The sequence below is a fragment of the Delphinus delphis genome, chromosome 3, assembly GCF_949987515.2.
Source record: "Delphinus delphis chromosome 3, mDelDel1.2, whole genome shotgun sequence".
Taxonomy (NCBI): Eukaryota; Metazoa; Chordata; class Mammalia; order Artiodactyla; family Delphinidae; genus Delphinus; species Delphinus delphis.
The window spans coordinates 21,928,628-21,952,915 of NC_082685.1; positions in this window are offsets into that span (position 1 = coordinate 21,928,628).

The following is a 24,288-nucleotide window of genomic DNA, read 5'->3' on the forward strand; positions in this document are numbered from 1 at the left end:
AATGTTCTGGGAAGGCTGGCATCTGGCCTCCAGTGTGGGGTTCAGACAGGGAGTGGGCCCGGTGGGAACTGCGCTTCTGCAGTAGGCAGAGAAATCCACCTCCCCTCCGGAAAGTGCCACTGACATCAGGGAGTTGAGGGGAAAGAGCAATGAATTCCAGTCCACCTGAGAAAGCAGGCCAGTCTGATTAACTCTGAATTTAGGCTTATTTCAGATACTTCTTGAGAAAGAACTTGGACAAGAGCAAGTCCCACGCAGCCTCTTTTAAATCCATGCCCAGTATTTTCTGGTGGAGCTGCTTAAACCCTCCAAGTGACTCCAGTATTTTAATTTCACTCTGTATTTAATTCCGACAGTTCTGTGACTGATTATTTAATGGGCAAATAAGTAGGGTCACAAAAGAGTGTGAATGTATTTTACAGGATGAAGATGGGTGGAGTGGAGCAGTCTGGAACAGGACACCAATAAAAAGGGATCTTGGTAAAGAAGAACGTCTATTAGAAATGGAGAGGAATTCGCAAGGAAATTAGTGCCTGACACCACGCCCTTCTCTCTGCATGTTTAGAAGCTAGTTTCTAATTTTATTTTCATAGGAGATGTGCCTGTGATGAATTGTCTTTTACCTCCACACTATTTGTCACATGGACATATTGTGAAGTTTGTGTGAGAGAAAGCAAGTATTAGAATTTGTTTTGCACGGAGCTATAATCACTTCCTGGAACAATACAGGGTAGAAGGAAAAGGAAAGGAAGGTGGAAACAAAGGAGAAAGACAGCTAATGATGCTGGAGTCTCCCGCTGGGATTTGTGGTATCTCTTTTTGAAACTAGGTACAGAAAGTCAGAACTTGACTGATTGTTTCTTGTTCACAGTTTGTTTTCATTTTTGTTTTTTTTCTTGCTCTCTCATCAGTTACTCCAGCCAGTGCCATGTCAGTTTCAGTTTCAGTAAGCATGCCTGTCTTGTTTCCATTTGCATTATTCATGCAAATGTTGATTGAACTAATGACCCCGAGTTATCACGGAAATAAGTGGATAAAACTAAATAAAATCTAACAGCACAAAAGAGTAATAATAACATATATCAAAAATTAGAATGCATTAAAACAAGTGGAAGAAGAAAAAGTAGTAAAAGAAATTTAAGATCTCAGCATTGCTTGAGAAGCAGTACAAGAGCTAATAAGTCATGGTACATGTGTAACTGCTACTTGTGTAAAAGTAACAAGCTAATATAAGGGAAAATGGAATTTGAAGAAATGTCAAAGGAAGAAATAAGAGCAAAAGGAACACAACAAGGTGGGACAAAGAGTAAACAAGGAGTAAACGGTCTGTAAGAAAATACATTTACTGTAAATACTCAAAGGACAAGGATTATTGAAACAAACAAAAAACCTAATTCTATGCCACCTACAAGAGACAAGAGTCAGATTGAAAATGAAAGGATTCAAAAATTATGTCATAACAACAATAAGTAAAATTGAAGAAGATTTTTTAATGTTAACATAGATTTGAAAGCAAAATGTATCACTGGCGATAAGGCAGGATAATAAAACCCACTGTTACTTTACAAGGAATATATTATAAGTCTAAACTTCAATGCAGTATATGAAGGGAAATTCCAAAAATCTAAGTAGAAATAGAAAAATTTAAATTACCTAGATCAGTAACATAGAACCACAACAACAAATCAGCAGATTATAGAAGATCTGAATACCATCATTAAAAACTTGGGCCTAAATTTACATAAAACACTGCACCAACCATGATGGAATATATATATTATGCAGAAATTTTTAGGTGCACATGGCACATTTATAAAATTGCCTATATTCTGGTTATAAAACAAGACTCCGAATAAGCAAGAAATTTAAAACTATATAACCAATATTTTACCAAATAGTTGGATATTTAAAACATACTTCTGATCATTATGTAGGTCAAAGATAAAGTCACAATGGGAATTAGAATTTTATTAATTGGATGGTAATGAAAATATGCCATAACAAAACCTGTGGGTTGCAAATAAAGCTGTGGTCACAGAGAAGTTTATGTATTCCAATTATACTTTCTAAATGTAAAATGGAAAGGAATAAAGCAACTAGAAGATAACCTATCACCCTGAGGTAGGCAGCTCCTGAACTGTACCTGGTGGAGAAGGCAGGGCAGAACTTCAGGAGGCCAGCTGAGAGCACGGTGAACACCATGTCAGGAGCAGTCTCCAAGAAAGAGAATTTAATGTACAAAGGGATGACTAAAATATATTTAAGAGCTAGCACCCTGACTCCTCTTAAGGATGACTTATGTTGCTGGGGAAAAAATAAGAAGTGCTCGATGTAGAAGGTGAATAGCTTTATAATTCCCAGGAGAATCTTTGTACCAGGACCACACAATGAAGAACTTGGAGTCCCCATGGCTAATCCAGCAGAGAGAAAAGGAGAAATAGAGATGCGAGAGAAAATAAAGGGAACTCTTGGTGCAATTCGGTGCTGCTGCAGGCCCAAGTCCAGGTATGTGCTCTGTATCTCCACATCTTAAATAAAAGCCACCATGTTCCTCAGTCTTTCAGGTACTTAGAATTTCTCTTTAGAACCTGAAAATGGGGTCAGGTTTCCTGTCTGCATTGCTAGAGTACAAAATAGAGGCAGGATGTTTGAAATAGTTCTCCATCTGGCAGAGGAGGCCTTGAAGCTGTGAGCCACTCGCTGCAAACCAGCAGGACATGAAGGATTCTTGAGCAGATCTGAAGCTACTGGGAGGCCTTTGAGGAGTTAAATCCCATAGTAAATACTGTACCTTCAATCAATGGCCCCTTCTCCCTCTCTGTCCAGTCTTCCTCCACTCCCGTGGGGGCCCAAAGGGGTTAAATGAGCACTCTTTGACTTGTACTTGGTGGTCCCAGAACTTGACGTGGGCTTGGAGACTTCCATGAAAAGTCTGCCTTCCATCTACTGGCTTGGGTTTCTTGGGCTCTCTGCTCCAGGCCAATCCCTTCAACCTGCTTTTCCCATTTCTGCCAATAATCCCCCTCTCCAGACCTTCCTAATGCTCTTCTGGAGCGGGAGGAGACTTACTGAGGGCAATGTTTATTTCTAGAGGGAGAGGTGACCACATGACTTCACACTGGTCGTCCCCTTGATTATTCAGTTTCTGTCTAGATTAGTCGTGGGTGTTTGTGCACCCCAGCCTCACCCCCAGGAGGCTTTAGAACACTGTCCTTATCTCAGCACTGAGCCTCTCTCTAGCCTCCTTCCCTCTCTCTCCTTACCCATCTTTACCCACAGACTCGCAGGCTTTCTGGACCTCTGAGGAAGATAAGCACTTCACAGAACCTCTGCTACAGAACCAAACATATTGAAATGACTCTTTACCAAGATACTGAAACAACAGAAAAAGAATAGATGACGATTGTTTCTCCTGAGGGTTCAGTTACCTAGGGGGCCTTTAGCAAACTTTGATTGATAAATCTAACCTTTCCTTCCTTGGCAATAGTTGATCACACTGTGAGGAAAACAAGTTGGAGAATGGAAAAATAATATTTGGATTTCAATGAAATAATAAAGATGCAGGGGCTATCTTTGACTTTTGCAAGGTGAGAAGAGAGTTTACATTTTGATTATTTGATGGCAGGAATCCCTTTTAAACAGGGCCAGTCTGCATGATGCATTTAAAAATCAACCTTTTCAAATATAGCCATAACCCCCACAAGATTTCTTGATTTCTCTGGGGTCAAATAAACCATCACATCTCACAGTGGTGCCCTGTATATGAAAGTGATAAACATAACCTGGAAGCACGGCAGTGGCTAAAAATATGGAGCTGGAAGCCATTCGTTGAAATGATGTTTTGCTTTTAATTCATTGCATAAAATGCTAATGTCCAAATTCAGGCAGGTTGATCTTATCAACCATCAAGAGCTTCAACCCTGCTAACAGCTAAGTATGCACTTTTAAACCCTACTTTGACTGCTCCAGAAACTTACTGCGTTTCTTTAATGCCTCTGTTACTATTTCCTTTGTGTCATTTTGTTTTTCTTTAAAAACACAGCTGTGTGATCTTGGGGAAGTTACATTATTTCCTTGAGACTTGGTTGCCTTCTCTGTGCATATCTGGGTATAATTTTAGTATTGCGCAATAGAATTTTTGTTGAAAATGAAAATATTCTATATCTGTACTATGTAAAGCAGTATTCAGTAGCTACATGAAACTAATAAACATGTTTGAAATATGGCAAATGCAAATGAGGAACTGAATTTTTAATCTTATTTTTAAATTTGTTTAAATATAAATAATGCCACGTGGCTAGCATCTCTTGACAGTACAGATCTACAATATTTTAAGGACACTCTCCACTCAAAAACTCTACCATTCATTAACTCAACCTAAATATTTTTGCCCTCTGACAAACAAAAAATAATTTATGCTTCCCTTGAAATTATCTGTCAAGACCTTTATCAGTTTGGGGACATTATATTCTTAAAATTGACTTTGCTTTATGAAACTTTAATAATGTTGGAATTCCCTGCCCTTGGTACCACCTTTGTGATGATGGGAAATATTGCGGATAATCAAGGACCATTTCAAGAGATCATGGAGAGAAACCTCCTTCTTGATTTAATTTCATTATGAGGATGTCAAAATGCTACATTACTTAAAATAAAACCCATATCATTTTTATGCTAAGTTATATTCTACATGTAACTGGAAAAATGTTAAAAAGATTTTTAAAGAACTGCGCATCTATTTTTGAAGCTGATTTGGCTGTTCAAGGCTTGCTAGCACTTTATCCATCTCAGTGCTATTTCACTTAGTAAACAAATGCAGTTGCCATAATTGCTGCATATGTGTCTGTGTTCCCTTCTAGGCTATATGTTTTTGAAGTTAGAAACTATATTTATATCACAGCACCTATGTATAGCACAATATCCACTGCTAATTCAGATTGTGTTTTAAGATGAGACAAAATTTAAGACTTTTATTATAGTCATAAACATCTAGCAAACCAACCAGAAAATAAAAACTAATTTTGAGTTGGTTGACCAAGAACAAAAAAGAGAGGAATACCTAGTGCAAAATCATATCTCTAATATCTACTGTTGGATTTAGAGCACACACATGCTAAACTTATTTTAAAATATCTTCTCATCAAAGATTTGAGGTTAGACCTGAAAAAATCATATCAGAAGTGAAAATAATTATGTGGTCTGACCAGCGTGGATCACACAAAGTGTATACAATATATAAAGTAGATAAACTATGAGGTCCTACTGTATAGCACAGGCAACTATATTCAAGACCTTGTAATAACCTGTAAAGGAAAAGGATCTGAAAAAAGAAATATATATATCTGAATCACTTGGCTGTACACCTGAAACACAACATTGTCAATCAACTATACTTCAAGTAAAACAAAACAAAACAAAGTAAGTGTAAAGGGAAGTATAGTTTTATAAATTCACCTCTGATATCCAATGGCCCAACTGAAAGACAACAGAAAGTACAACTTTCTAGGAGACAGGACATGGCCAGCAAACCAGGCCATTACCCTCGGTAACGGTCATAACTGCCAAAAAATATACAGACTAGCCTGCATTCATGAATACATAGGAATTCTTCATTTATCTGGCATTATTAGGCAATGAGGTATTGTATGTTAGGAGAAGTTTTTTTTAAATGACAAATTGAAGAGGACTTATTTTAACCTTCACTTGGTAATTTTTTTCTAAAATTAAGAAATGTATCCACTGGTGTATCTAATGTTCCCGTGATAAATCGGGGTCATCAGTTCAATCAACGTTTGCATGAACAATGAATAATGCAAATGGAAACAAGACAGGCATGCTTACTGAAACTGAAACTGACATGGCACTGGCTGGAGTAACTGATGAGAGAGCAAGAAAAAAAACAAAAATGAAAACAAACTGTGAACAAGAAACAATCAGTCAAGTTCTGACTTTCTGTACCTAGTTTCAAAAAGAGATACCACAAATCCCAGCGGGAGACTCCAGCATCATTAGCTGTCTTTCTCCTTTGTTTCCACCTTCCTTTCCTTTTCCTTCTACCCTGTATTGTTCCAGGAAGTGATTATAGCTCCGTGCAAAACAAATTCTAATACTTGCTTTCTCTCACACAAACTTCACAATATGTCCATGTGACAAATAGTGTGGAGGTAAAAGACAATTCATCACAGGCACATCTCCTATGAAAATAAAATTAGAAACTAGCTTCTAAACATGCAGAGAGAAGGGCGTGGTGTCAGGCACTAATTTCCTTGCGAATTCCTCTCCATTTCTAATAGACGTTCTTCTTTACCAAGATCCCTTTTTATTGGTGTCCTGTTCCAGACTGCTCCACTCCACCCATCTTCATCCTGTAAAATACATTCACACTCTTTTGTGACCCTACTTATTTGCCCATTAAATAATCAGTCACAGAACTGTCGGAATTAAATACAGAGTGAAATTAAAATACTGGAGTCACTTGGAGGGTTTAAGCAGCTCCACCAGAAAATACTGGGCATGGATTTAAAAGAGGCTGCGTGGGACTTGCTCTTGTCCAAGTTCTTTCTCAAGAAGTATCTGAAATAAGCCTAAATTCAGAGTTAATCAGACTGGCCTGCTTTCTCAGGTGGACTGGAATTCATTGCTCTTTCCCCTCAACTCCCTGATGTCAGTGGCACTTTCCGGAGGGGAGGTGGATTTCTCTGCCTACTGCAGAAGCGCAGTTCCCACCGGGCCCACTCCCTGTCTGAACCCCACACTGGAGGCCAGATGCCAGCCTTCCCAGAACATTTGTGGTCTCCTTTCAGTTTCTGACCTGCTCAGATTGAGTCCCTGTAGACTCTTCCTCAGCTTGAAACCTGATCTTCCACCCCTTCCCTGACCTTGATGGTTACCTTCCTAATTTAGGCCTCAGGTGCTTTAGCTATAAAATGATATAGTTGCCCTTAATTCTAAAGTTTTCTTTCTAAAGTGCTACCATGTGGTGGCTCCTTGAAAATGTTTCTCTTTGCTGGTTTAAATTTTGTGGAGAATTAAAACCCCAGCCACTCTAAAAGACAGTAAGTTACATTGGATAAGGAAAGTGTGCTTTTGTAGTTAGATTAACAGGGATGGAAGATGACTTAATATGTTTTAAGATACTCATGATCCGTTCTCCTGAGAGTCGGGGGAAGAAGGGGAAGGGAGTTAATAAAATACCAAACGACTGTGACAAATTAAGTTCACCAAGATGTAGCTGATTAGTTACTACTTGATTAAGCCACACAAATCCAATTCAAGTTGTCCTTTATTTTTCTAAGAAGGATCCCAGTGAGCTGAGTCCCATGTTCAGTGACTCCACGTTCAATGGCTTAGTCTTTAAAAACTGTTATGTTGCTGGAAGAAGAAATATTGCCCATCAGTCCTAATTGATGTTTAGCTATCACGCACATTTGAAATAAATTTATTACTTTGCCTGATCTCAGTGTAATACTTTCCAAAGGGGCAAAGAGCACACGAAAAGTTATGGAGTCTCCATCTTCTACACTGAAGTGTGCAATAAATTACATATTATTTGGCCGTGAAATTCACAAGCCATGGAAACCACGCCATTAGCAATGTATACAGTGGTAAACAGCAGGTAATGAGAATGATATAAAACAAAACAGACTGTGTATGTTGGCACTGCTGCCAATAAAACAATCATTAAATGCATTCATATGCATCTACGCTAGGTAAGCTCTTTAGGGCAATTGCTATGAGTTCTACATACCTGTCAGGATATTATATATAGCCCAGTTTCTATGGCGTTTATTCAAAGACTCTGAGAAAGGGTTACTCTGGGTGAATTCAGACCTTTTCTCAATATAGAATTTGGTCAACATGCATTCTGAACAGCAAAATTTCACAGTATTTTCCTACACTAATTGCCACCTCAGCAAATGCAGGATTAAGTATAATGGATTATAAGAAGTTAGAAAGGAAAGATGGAAGAAAAGAAGGAAGGTAGAAAAAAGGTGGGTATGGAGTACTTCAACACTTACGTAAAGAGTGGACCTAAAACTAACCTGAGGTTTCCCTGAGCCATTAGCATACACTATAGAAACTTAAATGAAAAACTAAAAAAAACCAGCAAGGGAAACTCAAAGATTCTTTGTTTTTTCACTTTACTGCATACACACGTCCACCTTAAACAATCTATATGCTTATATCCAATAAGAGAGCATTGTTTTGCAAGGCTATTTGGGTTCTATCAGCATGTAAAGGTCAGACAACTCAACTTTAGCAGAGTTAGCCTTCAGGTGAATAATTGCTTCTTTCAGGTTGTGAGCATTTGAATTTTCCAGAAATGTTTCCCAAAATATGAAAACTAAAAGAAGGGTCCTAGGACAGCGTCCTTTAGAAGGTTTATAGTATCAAGGCTTTTGGAGGAAGAGAATCCTTGTCGATTATCAACACAATGATTCCAAGCAGGTCAATTTTTGCTGAGAATATTATATAACAGAACCCACTTCACCTCCATTATACTGACAATGATCTTCCTTACTTCAACCTTGTGCTTCTTAGTAAAGTTGAAAATACTGAGCCAAGAACAGACAGTGACAATGCCAGAGACTCAGATGTACCTATAGGTGCCTTCAGACAACATCAGCCACCCAGGCTAAAGTCCTGGTTTAAAACATCCCAACGTGAATGAATCTCAAAAACCATATGCTGAGCAAGTGAAGCCAGATCAGAAGGGCACCTACTGTATTATTCAACTTACATGAAATTGTAAACTCAGCAAAAGTCATCTCTAAAGATAAAAAACAGATCCGTGGTTGCCTTGGGGTGGGAGATGGCGATACTTTTGCAAAAGCCTAGGAGGAAACTTTCTAGGGTTTTAGAATTGTTATCTATCTTTATGGGGGTGGTAGTTAAACAAATGTATACATTAATTAAAAGTCACTGAACCCTTGACTAAAAATGTCTGCATTTTATTGTATGTAAATGATACCTTAATAAGGTTGATTACAAAATGAACCAAAACCAAAACAAAGCAGAAGAAAAACCTCTCAAGACCTCAAAGGAAATACACTGTTTTCTTCCAGGGTACCAGATTGGAAATGAGGCATTGGTCTGTTCTACCCTCAGATCATCCCTAGGATTATCTAGTCTATTTTAAAGCACTAGAGTCCCCTATCAGGAAAACTCACCCTATGTTTAATTACTTTGATTTCTTCTCTGCCTCTTCTCCCAAGACAGTGAAGCCATTCACGGAAGGAAAACCAGCTTTTTCCAACTTTGCATCACCACATATTCTTTCCAAAGCTATTATTTATGGAATGAAATTTGGCTACACTTTGTAAAAATCTAGCTTTTTGAGCCTTACAAATCTTAACAGTTAACCTATTGCCTCCACTGGAATTTGGAAAAAAAATATTTTGAAAAGGAATAGCTGAGACTTGACATTTTTTTGTGTGTGATTTTCTCTTCCCCTAAGAGAGAAGTGAGTAGGAATGAAACACATACATAAAGAAAAATAAATTATCTTGCTGCCTTTGCATGGTTATAATTTATAGGAGGCCCTTTTCAACAATAATCTATTATCAGAATCAATAAAATATAATCTCCATGAAGGCCAGGCCAGGATATTTGTCTCTTTTTCAGCAGATTGCAATACAAACTACATTCATGGATATGCTTCTTGATGATCTTTGTAATACTGTAACCGTTGACCATTTCCTCATGCCTCTTCACCTTAACTTCAACCTGGTTTTTCACCAATGACCTCACATTTCCTTCTCTATCACTTGGTTGTGGGCCTCTTTTCCAACTCCAACTCCAACTCGCATTTCACTCTGGCACCAAAGGAAGACTCACACCTTCCTGCTTTTTAGTGATACCTCAAGGTCATTACCATATTGTGATCACCCTGAATAGCCAGACAATTGTTATTTCAGAGCCATCTGACAGTTTGTAGCTCTAAAAATTAACTAAGGACCATATTTGTCAAAAATATCCTAGTTTAAGATTTTGGTAATACAGCAACAGTAATTCCGAAGTCATTTATGACAATCAGTGTGGGAAGCACCCTCCTTCAGGAAGACCCTTTGCCATACAATACACTTTCCCTGTCTGGTAATAAGGAAGAATGGCCGTGGAAAGTAACCTTTTGTGGAAAGAAATACTTGGCTTTGAGAAGGCTTGAAGTTCATACACTTTTCTTGAATTAGATTCCCCATTAATTACTTTATCCACAAAGAGGTAATTATCAGAGTTATGTAAGCAATTAAGGAGATGCTACTCCACATTCTTTCAGCTTGTTGACCTTTCTCACTTTATTTCATGTGGCTATCTGAAACATCAGTGATTTACATGCCTTTTTTTTTTGACAGATTTCTGTGTGTGTGTGTCCCCATGATGAAAACATCATTAAAGTAAAATATCATGAATAGACTCTTAAGAAGCAGAGTCTACTTAAAGTCCTGGAAAATATGAAAGCACTAATATTCATGGACAACTCTACACTCTGAAAGTTACTCCAAATTTTGCCGACCTCTCTTTTGTCTAGGAGTTTTTCAAATTTTCTAACATGATCATTTGTTAGTTTTATAATTACATAATAAAGGCATTACATCATACAATCTTTTGTTATCCATTGCAGTTTTAAAACTATTCCTTTCCTTGTCCTCAGCAGATATGTCATAGATTATTAGTACACGAGCAAAGACTTTCAACGTTAACAGTACTTTATAGTGAGAAGAACTATACTGAGCTATCTCTATCCTAAGACAATGCACTAGGAAAGCACTAGGAATTCTTAAGCACTAGGAATACAGAGACGATCAAGGGGCAAGTTCCTTGCCTTCGAGTATACATAATCATTATAGCAAATGCTTAAATAGCACTTAGTACGTAACTCACCACAGCAGTCTTATTATCCTCCTTTTTAATAGGTGAGCAGAGGAAGCCACAGGGAAGTCATAGGGTAAAGCCAGAATTTGAACCTAGGTAGACTAGTACACTCTCCACGGCTTTAACTACTACATTAAAAAAATATATATATATATGTTTTTTATATATATATATATATATATATATATATATATATATATGTATATAACTCCAAGTATTCCAAAGTTACAAAACACTTATCTACCAAAACTCAAAAAGGAGCACACAAACTTGCATAGAAAATAAACATGTGGGCTTCCCTTGTGGCGCAGTGGTTGAGAGTCTGCCTGCCGATGCAGGGGACACGGGTTCGTGCCCCAGTCCGGGAAGATCCCACATGCCGCGGAGTGGCTAGGCCCGTGAGCCATGGCCGCTGAGCCTGTGCGTCCGGAGCCTGTGCTCCTCAACGGGAGAGGCCGCAACAGTGAGAGGCCCGCATACCGCAAAGAAGAAAATAAACATGTAAAAGTTCATAAATAAACCACAGTATAACCTGCTCCACATAATATACTGACTGCAGTGTCCTGGGCCTCTCCCATCCTTAGGTAGCCGGAAATTACAACAAAATAATACTTTTCACCTTTGGAAGCCACACCATCTCTCATACCAACCAACCAATTACTTCCTTAGAATTGGAAATTAACCTGAATATCATAAAATATATATATATAGCATTAGTGATGTAGAATCTTTGTTTAAAGACAATAACTTCAATAGCAGAGGGAACTTTACCATTGCAGGCTTCCGATAACCTCTATATTTCTCAGATTTCATGCTAAATCATAAAATGCCATATTGTGTCTGAAGCTATTTTTTCAATAGTCCATTTTCTTAAATGGACTAGCAAAGCCGTAAATACTGAGGAACATTTTGGCTCCCAAATCCTAAAGCCATTCTGATTATGCCTGGGTGATCATGGGGACGTCATCGGAACTACCAGAGGACTGGCTGAAATACCAGTGTTCTGGCCAGCTTACAAATTAGAAATTATACAGAATCCAATTTTATTTTTTTGTTAAGTAATTCCTATGAGGCTTTTAGGATGTCAGTGTAAAGTCCTTTCATGTGTAATCTTTATCCATTAGATAGGGAACAATGCCAATCCCCGTCATAAATACTTTCACAACCTGACACTGAAAATCCATTGCAGGGCATAGGACCTGCAAATAGGATGTGAATCACACACATCCACTCATTCAGACAATCCACAAATATTCATTTTTAAGTCTACTATATGCCAATAATGTACCGGCCTCTCAGATGCTAAACCATGCTAAATGCTGAAACAGACATACTCAGTTTGGGCCCTCCTGGAACTTATTACCTACAGAAGTGCCTTCATTGTAAACGGTCAGGTCTCAGCCAATGCTATTATCATCAGCAGGTGACCAAATGATACAGCTTGCTTCCCTTCAGAGGTACAAAACAGTTCTTAAACCTGAATGGGATGCAAAGAATAATCTGACTTCTGTTCACCAGGGGATGAATTGAACTGTCCTTGCAGAAGAGATAACAGATGGTGTGAACCCCAGATCCTAGAAACGGGCCAGGCACACGATAAGTGTTCAGCTTTTCACAAACAAATGAACAATCACTTCCTCTCCTAGATCTTTACACCCTTCCTCTGTTGGCTACTTTCTCTCAGCTTATAAACATCCTCAAATATACCCACTTAAAAAAACTCTCAGACCTATGATTCTTTGGATATTCTTGTGGATAACCTAAGTCTCTACCATGCCTTCAAACACCTGTCCTCCCAAAAGCCCACATCTGTACCTTGGGCCCAGACCTGTCTACCAGGCCCCTCTAAAGCACTGAAGATGAAGGAAGATCCTCTCGCCACCCCCAATCCCTTTCTACTGTGCTCTGTATCTCTCAAAAAGATGCAGCTGTAAACTGTCACCCACGCTTGCTGCCCTCCCTTTTCTAACTGGTCACCAGGCCTCACCCATTCTCTCTCAGATCTGCAAAACCCGGTCCCACCTTTTATAACTTAAGTGGGACCCTTAGATTACAATTCACCCAGCACCCAATCAACTGCCTTCCACATGGAGGTCCAAGTGAGCCTCTAAACCAGAATTCCAAATCACTGTTCTTTGGTGTTTCCCACAGCCTTCAGGATAAACATCCAAACTTCTGACAGGACAAACAAGGCGCCTTTCTGTTGGGCCCCGCTAAGTTTTCAGTATCGACTCTCATTTCTTTCCCAAACCCTGAGTTCCAGTCCTGTACATTAGTTTTGCCATAATTTCTTACATTTCTCAAACTTCAACACACACTGCTCTCTCCTGCCACCCCAGGAGCTTCTACACATCCTTAGAAAGGATGGCACTTCCTCCAAGAATCCTACCCTGAACTTTCCCTTCCAAGTTTCTGTGCTCTGCAAAGGGGAAAGATGGCGGGGAGGGATACATTAGGAGTTTGGCATTAACATATACACACGACTATATATAAAATAATCAACAAGGACCTACTGCATAGCACAGGGACCTCTACTCCATATCCTGTAACAAACTGTACGGGGAAAGAATCTGAAAAGGAATGGATATATGTATAACTGAATCACTTTACTGTACACCTGAAAGTAACACAATATTGTAAATCAACTATCCTCCAATATAGAATAAAAATTAAATCAAAGAAAAAAGAGATTCTGTGCTCTGTAGCAGCAGAACTCACTTCTTCCAGAGCACTGACTCCTGTGCTTGTGTTTACTTGCTGCCCAGTAGAAGGGAAGATTACCTAGGGCAGAAGCATCGTCTCCAGCAGCCCTTGGTTCTGACAATTCATTCAAGTGCCAGGATACTTTACACACATAACCTGCTTAATTAATTCTAAGAACCCACAGAAAGAGTGGTTTTTAATGTCATTTCACAAGTGTGGGGATTGTAGTGCAAAAGAAACCTGTCCGGGCCACAGAGAGCATAAGCCCTGGAATTCAAACCCTAAGCTGCCTTGACACCGGTGCTCTTTCCACTATATATGATACAACTATTGAAAAAATTTTTTTTTTCCTGAGCCCTGTTTGAATGGAAAGGAAATGAAGCTGGGATATATCCATTTCCTAACCGCTTTGGTGTGTACCAGGCAAAGTCATTCAACAGACCAGGTAACATCTGTGCAACAATTAACGATGCTCCAAACTGTGCTAAGTGTTCTACTTTGTAGAGTCTAGAAGCATTAACACAGTGCATCCTTGTAACCGCCACAGAGGCTGGGTCCTGTGAAGCCCATGCTACAGATGAGAACACTGAGACCTTGAAGCCTTAAGGCACTCGGCCGGGGTCACCGAGCTGGCAGGAGTCCTAGGCCGCACGCCCCGTCCAGTGCACGTACACCCGGTCACTGGGCACCGGTTCTAGTGCCCACCCTCCACCGTTAACCATTTAAAACCCCGCTTCTCACCGCCCACACGAGGGCCCCTGGAAGCGGGAAGTACAAACCTGTCTCGACAAGCCGTGGCTGGAAGAAGCTCTGGATACAGATCAGGGGCAGAGGGTGCTCAGGAGCGGCGCCCAGTCTACCCGCGGCGGCAGTCGGCGTTAAGTCCAGCAGGCCCTCCCTCAGGGAAGCCCGCACGGAGGGCAGAGGCACCGAGTCCTGCAGCGCGCACAGGTCCTCAGAGCGCGAGAAGGAGTCGGCCGCGCTGTCCGGGCGCAGCTTCACCGAGTGATCATGGCCTGAGCGCGGCCTCGGGGACGCTGGCTGCAGACAGGATGCCCACATCCTCCTGTGGGTCCCGGCTCGCCTCCCGGCCCCTCGGGCGCCCACCGCCCGGCAGCTGCGGCCCGAAGACATAGGGCCACGGGCCCAAGCTAGGCCGGGCCCTCCATGCCGCGCTCCGGAGCCCACGCGCGGCCTGGTGTTGGCGCGGGCATCAACGCCCTCCCGAGCCGCGGGGTTGCGGTTTAAGCCTCCGGGCGGGCCCGTGGGGGCGGGGCTCGAGGACTTCTGCGCGCTCGCCGTGCGTCCGCACGCAGACCCGCCTCCCTTGACGACGCGGCTTGAGGAGCAGCACGCAGACCCGCCTCCTCTGACGACGCGGCCTGAGGAGCGGTGTCGGCAGCTTTGAGACTAGGGCAGCGCGAAAGGTAGGAGGTGTGGAGAATTTGGGGTTTCCAAAAAGCGTTTGCTGACTGATCCAAACAAAAGTGAGACTGGTTGTATCAGCGCATTTTAAAAGTAGTTAAACTCCCGCAAAGTGTCTGTGCTCGCCCCGCCCAGGAGAGAGCTTGAACTCCGTGAGGGACACAGGAAAGGCTGAGTGAACATCTGCCTGTGGTCCCTTACCTGGTGCACGGGTGTGTGAATTTCTGCGGAGAGCTCTTAATTTCTGTCGTTTCTGCTGACTTGACACGCTGGTTGGCAAACGGTGACGTGTTCCGTGCATTCAGGATATGATCGTGGTTCCTAATAATCACTTTGTTTTGTACTGACACCTCCACAGAGAATTTACTACTGAATATCCACTTTACAGAAGAGAAAGTGAGGCGTAGGAAGTGAAGTGACTGAGTAAGAGGAAGGACTTAGACAATTGGTGTTAGTAAATTAACCCTGCAAGTAGGCCGTTAGCCTGCGGTGTCTCTAGCGATGCGGCCGCCTACTTAAACCAACCCAAATCTAAGCCTGTCAGCGCCTCAGGGTGACGAACACCGCTGAGGACACCCAGTCACAAACCACCAACTAGGCGTTAAAGCCATAGCAAATCACTCGTTTCCTTGCTTTGCTTCTGCTCTTTTAAAATAAACATCTCTGCAGCTCCTGTGGCTGGAGTGCTCCTCACCTCTTCCGCTTTGTGGTGCGTGAATTGAATCTATTTTTGCGCACATAAAGTGTTAAAATTTTAAATATGCCTCAGTTTGTCTTCTAAGATGGGCCGTAGAAGTTGGATTTGTGTCCAGTTTCTAGAGCAGTGGTCGTCCTCTGGTCAGGCCTTAGGCGTTACGTGTACAACGTTCCTCTTCTACCACCACCTTCTGGATGCCTCCACCCACTACCAGCTCCCACGCATCAGTTCCCCTAGATGTGGTCAGCAATGGCTTTTACATGCAGCGTGCTCACATTATAACATCGCAGACACTCCTCTGTCCTCCAGCCAGCGTGTGAAGTGAAACATTACCATTCCTGTTGAAGAGTCTCTGGTGTGACCACTTTCCCAAACACAGCCACTCCCCAGCTGACCCTGGGTAACCACTCTTCTGAACTTGGTCTCCATCAGTGGCATGGATGTCTTTCTATGTAGGCTACATGTTTAAGTATTCTTAAACTGCATATCGTATTCTATTTTGTTTTCTCTTGTTACTTGCTTTATTTAGCGTTATCTTTGCTAGGTTCATCCATGCTGACATGTAAAGATCTGTCTAGATCATGTACTTTCCTCGCTACGTAGGATTCCCATGTAGGGAAATACAATAATTTATATGTGCATTTTCCTGTTGATGGACATTTAAATTGTTTCGAATTTTAAGTATGATTCCTTTTTTAAAAAAATTTTATATCCTTTTTAAAGGTTACTTTACATTTACAGTTATTACAAAATATTGGCTATATTCCCTGTGTTGTACAATACATCCTTGAGCCTGTCGTACACCCAGTAGTTTACATCTCTCACTTCCCCACCCCTGTATTGCCCCCTCCTCCCCCTCCGCACTGGCAACCATTAGTTTGTTCTCTATATCGGTGACTCTCCTTCTTTTTTGTTATATTCGTTCAATTGTTGTATGTTTTAGATTCCATTTATAGGTGATATCCTACAGTGTTTCAGAGTTCAAAAGACTCTCACGACAGAAGCCAAAAGGTAAGAGCCATTTTACATTGATAAAAAGCATTTTAACTATGTAGAAGCAGAAAATGAAAAGAAAGAACTTTGCATTACATTTAATAAAAGCTTAGGGAGATCTTTGTGGTGTATTAGTGAACTTATTTGTGGAAATTTAGCCATGTACATTGTGTTGGAGAGGCACCAAGAGTTCAAGAACTCTCACAATTTGAGTACACGATTGCCTTACTTGTAGGCATGTTGGCAGCCATTTACATAACAATGATTTGGAGGATGTTGTGTTAGTCAGCTCTTGCTCTGATAATGCTTTGGAACAAATCGACCCAAAACTCAGTTCCATAAACAAGAATTTATTTTTCTTGGACCTATTGGCTAGCTGCAGTGGCTCTCTTTTAGGCCTCTAGATGGCTGGTTTTGCTCCGTGTTTTGGGTCAGTTTGAGGTCTGTAACACACACCTTCCTCTGGAGCCCAACTGTGAGGCCGCGGCTCCCAGGCCCTGTCTTCTCACAAAGTTCACTGAAACATAGGAGGTGAGCCCAACTGCACAAGCCTATTTAAGGCCTCTGCTGCTCATTGAAGGCCATCATGTCTGCTCACACTTCATTGGCCAAAACATGTCACAGATCTAAGCTGTATTTAGAATATGTGTATTTGTTTAAAGTTGGGTGCCCTCACAGAAGAATATTGCCTTTTGGACAGTGTTACCTTAGCATTTTCACTGGCATTTGCAAACGTGATAAACGCTGTGTGCACTTTTTCACCTTTGAGAACTTTCTGAAATTGTGGGACCATTTCTATTGGAAAAGAGGAAGGTACACTTTAGAACTCAACTCTAGTTATGGCATTGTTGGGAGAAGAATTAATGAGATAAGGGCAATACAAGTGAAAGATTTGGGATCACATATTCATCATTAACATTAGCATTCTACAGAACATTCCTGGAGAATTGTGATGCTTGCTTTATGTGATTTCTATCATAAATCATTAGAATTTGACCAAGACACTTCAGTGAAACATACATCATACAGCACATCGCATTTTAGTTTTTCCTACCACTCCACAACTTATCATCAATACTTCACCATAACTCAGAAACAGAAAGAGAAACTGAGTGAGTTCATTGTTAGCAGACGGGCTTCACAAGCAATACTAGTGGAAGTTCTTCAAATGATAGCAGACAGTAACTCAAGCCATAAGAACAAAACAAAGAATGCTGACTAGAGCAGTTGTGTAGGGAATTATCAAAGATACTGTAATTTCAAATTTCTTCTCCTTTCTTCTCTTAACTAATTTAAAAAGTAAGTGCCTAAACAATATGACTATATTTGGATTGTTCTCTATATAACATAAAGAAATATCATATCTTTGATGATATGGCACAACGAAGGCAGTGAGAACAAAGCTGTGTTAGAATAAAAATGACAGTAGATCATAAGCTGAATCCGCAGGAAGAAAGGAAGAGAACCAGAAATGGTAAATAGATTAACCCGACAAACTCAAAAATATTTATTTGCTCAACTTTCTTCTCTAAGCTCTTTGAAAAAATAAGCTTGTGAGAAGTAATTATTATAATAATATGTTGTTAAGTATGTAACATATATAAAAGTAATAAAAACAAAAAAGAGGGGAAGGCATACAGCTCTATAAAAGTACAGTTTCTGTTTCTATCTGGAATGAACCTAGTAAAAATCTGAAGAGATTCTGAGATGTATTACATAAGCCCTAGTGCAGCCATTACTCAAACAATGTGGTTAAAAATCATTAAAGGAATTACATGTTACAGTAGAAAATATCTACTTACTATAAAAGGAAACTGGAGGAACAATAACAAAAAAGCAAAAACATGAGACATGTAGAAAACCAAAGGTAAAATGATAGACATAAATAAATCCTACCATATCAATAATAAAAACTAAATGTAAATGAATTAAACAATACAATCAAAAGGCAGATATTGTCGAACTGGGTATTAAAAACTGTTTTCTATAGGAGACACTGCTTGGATTCAAAAGTCTAATGTGTACAAAGTAAAAGGATGAAAAAATATACATCATGCAAATAGCAACCGTAAGCATTGCTGAAGTGGCTATACTAATACCAGAAAAAATAGACTTTAAAACAAACAAAAAAGTTACTAGCTATGAAAAGGGACATTTTATGATAAAGAAAGGGAAGATACAAAAATCTTTACCCTATTTGCCCTGAATAAGGTAAAACCAAAATAAACAAAGAAGAAAATACCAAAATCCATGAAGAATCGAAGGAAGAAATAGATAATTGCACAACATTAGGTAGAGGCTTCAGTACTCCACAGTCAAAAATGGATAGAACAGTTAGGCAGGAGATCAACAACGATATAGAAGACTTGGACAAGACTATGAATTAACAAGACCTAATAAATGTTTACAGAACACTCAACCAAACAGTAAAATACTCATCCTGCTCAACTACATGTGAAACGTTTTCCAGCATAGATGACATGCTAGGCTGTAAGAGGAGAGATTGAAACCCACATACATTGCTGGTGGGAATGTAAAATGGTGCGGCCATGTTACAAAACAGCTTGAGAGTTCCTGCAAGTGTTAAACATAGAGTTACCCTATGACCCAGCAGTTCCACTACTAAATATATACCTAAGAGAAATAAAAACTTATGTCTGCACGAAAGCTTGTATGTGAATGTTCATAGAAGCATATTTCTAAAAACAAAAGGTGGAAATAATTCAAATGACAACCGGATAAATGAATAACCAAAATGTGGAATATCCATACAATAGAATAGCATTCAGCTATAGAAAGGAATGATCTATTGATCCATGTTACAACATGGATGAACCATGAAAGCATTATGTAAAGTAAAAGCAGCCACTCACAAAAGATCACATATTGTACGGTCCCATTTATATGAAATGCCCAGAATAGCAAATCTGTAGAGACAGGAAGTAGATGAGTGGTTGCCTAGGGCTGAGAGGGTTGAGGAGATTGAAAAAAGCTTGTTAATGTGTAATGGGTTTTTTGTGGGGGGACAGAAATCTAAAATTGGATTGTTGTGATGCTTACACAAGTCTTTTAGTGGTTACACTGAGAACCACTGAATTGTATACATTAAAGTGTTGAAATTATGGTATGTAAATTACATCCCAATAAAGCTGTTAAAATTATGATAATTTATAAATGTGAAAATTCATCAAAAATGACAAATTCTTTAAAAATGCAAGCTAACAAGACTAACCCAAGAAAGAAAACATATCTCAAAAACCTATATCTACTGCAAAAGTTGTTTGTATAATTAAGTACCTTTACAGAAAATGATTTCCAGGGATAAATGGCTTTCCAAGTAAATTCTTCCAAATATTTAGGGAAGAAATATTGGTAATCTTACATAAAAATCTTCCAGGAAACAGAAAAGTATATATTGCTCAAAATATTTATAAGGCCAACATAAGCTTCAGGTCAAAACTAAAAAGAATATTACAAGAATAGAATCACAGGCCAGTTTCTCTTTTGAACATGCATGCAAAATGTGTAAACAGAAGCACAAACTGTATCCATGGTATGTAAAACAATCATATATCACAATCAAAGTAGCTTTATTCTAGTAGTGCAAGGTTGGTTTAACGTTCAAACATGAAACTGATCCCAGGAATGAATTAGAGTGGGAAAAAAAGTCATTTAAAACAGAAGTCTTGGGACTTCCCTGGTGGTCCAGTGGTTAGAACTTGGCGCTTTCACTGCTGGGGCCCTGGGGTCCAATTCCCGGTCAGGGAACTAAGATCCTGCAAGCCATGAGGCAGGGCCCCCCCGACCAAAAAAAAGGAAAAAAAGAAGACTTAACCAGGAGAAGCACAAGATCGAATAAACATAACAGATAACACCTTATGAAAAGTAGGTGAAGATTATAGAATATTCTAAAATTTTAAAACAAAAAGAAACATTTAAAGATTCAAGAGGATGTGACAAATACTGTACATAGGAAAAAAAATAAAATAAAATAAAATAAACGGATGATGGGAGCCCAAAAATACAGATGCCCATGTCCTGTCTCTGAAGATTCTCATTCAATGGGTTATGGATTTCCTCTATGTTTAAAAACCTACAGGTGTTATAAAGCAGAAACTAACACACCATTGTAAAGCAATTATACTCCAATAAAGATGTTAAAACACAACCAAACAAACCTACAGGTGATTCTGATATGATGCACAGACAATGTAAAGCTTCTGCTTTACAGGAAATAATACCAGATTATTTTGTTATTTTATAGTTATAGTAACAGGTTGTACTGTTGACCGGTAAGTCTGATGTCAAAATGCACTCCCCACTAGGGATATAAAAGGAACTAATAGTCTGTACGGCTGCTTGGTGGCAGCATGCATGTATTGCAAGGGCAATTATTGTAGGAATCCAAATGAGTGGAACATTTTAGAATTGGAAGACTACATACAGATCATCTAGTCAAGCTTCCAACTATGATAGTTGTGAAAACTAAGGCCCATATAAAAGAAATGATTTATCTCCAAAGAGCGTTAGTGAAAGAGTATGAAATTAAAAATATCTCTGAACTTTTAATTTAGTGCTGTTTTTATTAATCTCATGTATTAGCTTAAACTTCAGTGTGACAGATTTGGGATTGAATTCTTGCTCAGATTTACTGATTGCGTGCCTTTTAGTAAGTTACTAAAACACTTTTTTACAAAAAAAAATAGATTTATTTATTTATTTTTGGCTGCGTTGGCTCTTCCTTGCCATGTGCGGGCTTTCTCTAGTTGGCGGTGAGCGGGGGCTACTCTTTGTTACGGTGCGCGGGCTTCTCATTGTGGTGGCTTCTCTTTGTTGCTGAGCACGGGGTCTAGGTGTGTGGGCTTCAGTAGTTGTGGTTCACGGGCTCTAGAGTGCAGGCTCAGTAGTTGTGGCGCATGCTCTTAGTTGCTCCGTGGCATGTGGGAGCTTCCCGGACCAGGGCTCAAACCCGCGTCCCCTGCACTGGCAGGCAGATTCTTAACCACTGCACCACCAGGGAAGCCCTACTAAAACACTTTTAACTTCGCTTTTCACATATGTAAAATGGTGAGCCTTGGCTGATACAGAATATGAGATAACCTAGCACTGTTCTTAACACATACACGTAGTTAACATTTTTTGGCTCTCATCCCTCTTAAACAGCCTCTATCCTCTTAACAATGAAAGTGTGTTTCAGCTAGCAAAGCACCCCAGAGCTGACCACATTCTGGCAAGAGATACAGGATTCTTTTTCTTGCTGGTGGTTCTTTATACCTGATATTTGAACTGCACTGAAACATGAACATTTCTTGTTTATACTATATTAATGGATTTGATAGATGAATTTTAAAAAGTAATATGCAGGAAAAAAAAGTAATATGCAGGAATTGAGCTGCCTTACTCTCAAGAAATATAATTCGATAGTGGTGGCTAAAACGATAAACAGTGTTTGGACAGGGAGTCCATATTGGATGTGAACTACCTGTACTCCCATTCGTCTATTAAGAATAAATAGAATCCTTTCAGAATCTGTTTTAAAGCGCAGTTATTTCCTTCTGACTCATTTAAGTTACCTGCAAGAAAAAGACAATCTCCTGAATCCTTGCTTAAAAGGCTTTTAATATAAAGCAGATAATTTTTTGCAACATTTCCCAAACTTTTCATTATCAAATTGGCTGAGGCTTCTCAACGATTATCACTTCACAACAATATCTCCCTTTTCACCTTTTTTAAAAGAATTGGCCTCGTAGATGTGCCCTTAAAACAGAGCTTCACTCTCAACTTATTTTAAATTTTGTATTCAAACAGTATGAAGAAAACAGGATCAGGGAGTTCAGCCATAAAAGTGAATGGATTACTGATACATGCTACATCATGGATGCAACTAAGTGAAAGAAGTCAGGCACGAAAGGCTCTATATTGTATGGTTCCATTTATATGAAATGTCGAGCAGCGGCAAATCCACACACACGGAAAATATTATACATTAGTGGTTTCCAGGGGTTTGGAAGAGAGGGAAATAGGGAATGACTCCTCAAAATGGGTGTATGTTTCCTCTTGGGGTGATGAAAATGTTTTGTAGTTGGACAGTGGTGATAGTTGCACAACATTGTGACAGTAGTAAATTCCACTGAATGGTACAGTGAATTGTAAAATGATCAAAATGGTGGATTTTGTGTTATGTTCATTTTACTACAATAAAAAGGAGAAAGAATTAGGGAAAGACTTGGAGTTTGGGAAACTAAGGTGAACTGGTCAAGAAAAAGACAGCTCTACCGTTCAGTGTTCTCTCAGCTCTCCCAGTGCATTAATCCTCAGCAAAAAGTAGCCTGAACTTGTCGATGATAGTCATTCAACACAGTCCAGGGAAAAGTAAATAAAATAAAACCCAAGTCTTCTTCTTTAGCACGTCTATGAAAGGTTAACTTGCTGCTCAGCCACGTGGACATTCATGAAATCGTTTCACTTTAGGTGTCCTCTACTTCAGTACTTTACTCACAGCTCATTCACACATGTAGGCAACAGCATTCCTTAATTGGATGGAATCTGCAGTGCTGGTTGTGATCGGTCTCATGAAAAGAAAAGGGAAGGCGGAAAAAGCCTCCACATTGACTTGGTGGTCTTGACGAAATGGATGCAGAAGACAGCTTGAGTGTCAAACTGGAAACTGTTATTTTCCTTTTCCTTTTCTTTTTATCTTTCCTATCAGGTCTTCTGCCCACTTCCCACCCCCTTCTCTCAAACAGGAAAGACACCAATTAGCTGCTTTTTTGTGTTTTTGGTAAAACACCTATTGTTTTGCGTTTCTTGTTGTTCGGTGAACATTATTGTTTTTACTGCCAAATGAGCTTCAGTGGTTGATGTAGGGGGTCTCTTGGGAACTTAACGTTTTCCCATTTTCCAGTTTAAGTGGAAAAGCTTTCTTGTTTGAATTGGCTTTTACTGGGTGCTTCAAGGTTTGCTCTTGGTTCTTTGAAGGGGGACTGAATAGCACTGTGTTTCCTTTGAGGTTCCAATGAATAAAGGATCCTATGTCCTGGGCACTTTTTGTTGTTTTTGCTGTGTGTCCTCTCTAATAGCCAGATGCAGATTCCAGGAAAATGACATATAAATGAATATAAGTAATCTAATATTTTTACAATTTGCTTTGGCCATACTCCTGGTCTTATTCTACTTGTAGCAGATGGCTTTAAAGAGCATTAGCTATGTATATATTAAAAATAATATAAATATACCAATATTAAATATTATATTGATGTATAAATGTAATCTACTAATATTTATATTAATGTATAACAATTATGTATTATATTAATATATATTTTTGCCTAGCATATATTATATACAAAATATATGAGTAATGAAATGTATTTCTATGGTTAATATGTTCATAATATTAATATGATATATCCTATAATATTGATTATAAAACAATTATATCATAATATATAATTATTATCATCTGATATAATACACTATAGTTAATATATTCTGTATAACACAATATATAATGTATTAGTATAATTGTATTATATAATATAAATATAATACATATATAAAACTATATATCTTTTAGCTATACATTACACATACCAGTA